Source organism: Oryctolagus cuniculus, chromosome 5 (genome assembly GCF_051225735.1).
Source record: "Oryctolagus cuniculus isolate XC-2025 breed Fujian yellow rabbit chromosome 5, ASM5122573v1, whole genome shotgun sequence".
NCBI lineage: Eukaryota > Metazoa > Chordata > Mammalia > Lagomorpha > Leporidae > Oryctolagus > Oryctolagus cuniculus.
In genome coordinates this window covers 40,606,702-40,609,411 of record NC_142871.1, presented here as the reverse complement: position 1 = coordinate 40,609,411, position 2,710 = coordinate 40,606,702, and positions in this window count along the sequence as shown.

Genomic DNA, 2,710 nt, shown 5'->3' with positions numbered 1-2,710 from the left:
TCTATAGAGAGAATCTGCAAATATAAGTGGGTATCCATTCTGTCCCTGTTTACAATATTGTTTGTGATGATATTTTACTGTAAATAGCATAAAATTGTTACCTACTGAACTGGTTCTATTAACAGATATGGCAGAAAGACACTGAGCTCTGTTTGTGTATGACTTTGTGTTTAGTTAATGGATTCAGCTCATCTGGCTTGGGCCTCTTAGTGATTATGATCCAATCTCTGTAGCTTTCAGTCAGCGTAAAATTATTGTAAAATACAAAATCGGCCTTCTGATGTTTATTTTGAGTGATATTGCCTTAATAATATGTTCCAAATCCAAATATAATTTATGGAAGAAATGATGTATTTAGCCTGCTCATGCAAGTTAGATTTCCTTCCCCATCAGAATAGTGACTTCCCAAACTGCTTATGAAATACACATTCCAATAATTTGTGTAAAGATTATGTTACAATCTGGATATTTCAAACCAAAGGTCTTGAATATCTAAATCAGTAGTAATCTCTGCATGTCACCCCACAGCCCAATTATTTCAAGGACATGGCTTATTTTAGGGTCACTTTTTCTCAGGCTGATTAGGGATTTATTGACTTATCCATCACGGGTAGTAGGAAAAGTGGGGGTTGGCTTTTATATACTCCATTTTATCTCCCCTTTTAATACTTACTTTTTTGTTCTTTTTAACATGCCTCTTGTGTGGGCTTCTCCTCAAAATAACTAGTTTTCTTCCAGCTAGTAACATATTTTATTAGTTTTATAGCTTATCCTGCCCTTTATTAAAAAAACACACATCTTGAAAAGATTGGATGCAAAATTAAAAACGTAAAATGTAAAAATAATGTTAAAAATACTGCCTATCAAATCTCATGATTAGCACTGTAAGTTACTTTAAGCCATTAGGATGGTGTGTTCAGCTTTTAATTTCTATGGCAATATTGACAATAACAATCCCTGTGTTATGGAGATTAATATATAAACAAACCCAAATTCAAATAGCCAGTCTTAAGCATTTTTATTTCATTTAGAATTAAAATATTTTATAGTTTTGAAGTATATCCTTAGGTTATCATCTCATATAGGGACACATGGAAGTCTTTAACACTTGTTCGTTTAACAAACTATGTACAGCAGGTTGGGCACTTATCCATATCATATGATATAAAAGCCCTTTGAGTTAACAAGCTGAATGCAGTTGGCAAACTATTATCACTTCTCATGTAATCGTTAGTTTTGATTGAACTTCAGGCATGACATAATACTTGTGGATAAACGTCTGTCTGGAAAACAGAGAATAAAGCAATTTGCTCTTCCATGAATAGTAAGTAACGCTTTAACAGAGGAAGTGATATTCATGCTATGCCTGAGAGATGCATAGGAAGTTACCAGGAGCAGGATAGAGGTGAAGAGCATTCCAACAGAAAGAAGAGTGTCAACGAGAGTTTGTGAAGGGAAGACAGAGAAATTGACATCCACAGGGTTGGGACAGTGAACAAGGTGTAGGAGAAGCAGGGTGAGCAGTTTAGAATGCATTTAAGGTCAGGTTATCAAGTGCACTTGCCACGATAAGGAGTTATTTGTAGGTGTGGGGAGCCAGCCAGTATTTTAAATCAGCAGAGTGACATGAGTTATGAATTGATGGGCCTCTGTAAACAGATTATAAAGTGATATTGTGGTGGTTGTGCCAAACAGGAAAAGACTAACAGCAGAGCTCATTATACAGAAATTATACTGAACTAAGATTTTTTCAGCAGAAAATGAAACTGAATTTTTTTTAATATCTCTCGTGTGTATGTCCTTTGCTAGTGTTGGTTTTACTTTTATATTTTAATAGTATATATAAAGAATACTGAGAAAATTTAGCATTTTAATTTCTTTGTTTTTTAAGAAAAAGGTTTATCATCCTATGATAACTTTAGTACATCTTCATACTAATTTTTAAGACTCACAATTTTTTTTTCATGTGTCTAACTTACTGTTATCCATTTTGCTGAGATAGGTCTGGATATTGATAGATTAAGTCATTGAATCCCAAACACTCTCTCTCTCTTTCTCTCTCTCTCTCTCTCTCTCTTTTTTTTTTTTTTTTTTTTTGCCAGGCAGAGTTAGACAGTGAGAGAGAGAGGCACAGAGAGAGTTATAGACAGTGAGAAAGAGACAGAGAGAAAGGTCTGCCTTCCCTTGGTTCACCCCCTAAATGGCCGCCATGGCTGGCGCTGCGCCGATCCAAATCCAGGAGCCGGGTACTTCCAGTCTCCCATGCAGGTGCAGGCACCCAAGCACTTGGTGTGGGGCCCCATGGGCTGGCCAGCCATGGGGTCCCCATGTCAGGGTTTGGTCTGATAGCTGTCGTTGTGTCTTTATTGCAAGGCGGATGTTGCTAGTTTTGGTTAGGGCAATGCTTTCCAGTGGTCAGGACTTTCCAGAGAAGTTGAGCCTGTCTCGTAAACAACAATATGGCACCGAGGACTGTGCAGTAAGCCTGCCTGCTGCGTGACACTTCATCTGATAGGCCCGAGGACGCGTGCACACCGCATGAACAAGCAGCGGATTGGAGTGTTCTGTGCATGGACTAGAGCCCGCTTGTGATTGGTTGAATTTCGTATATAAGTTGTGTGCCCAGGAAGGAGGGTTTTTTTTTCTCTCTCCTCTCTTCCTCCTTTCCTGCTTTCTCTGTCGCTGTTGTTTTCTCAATAAAAGTCTACTG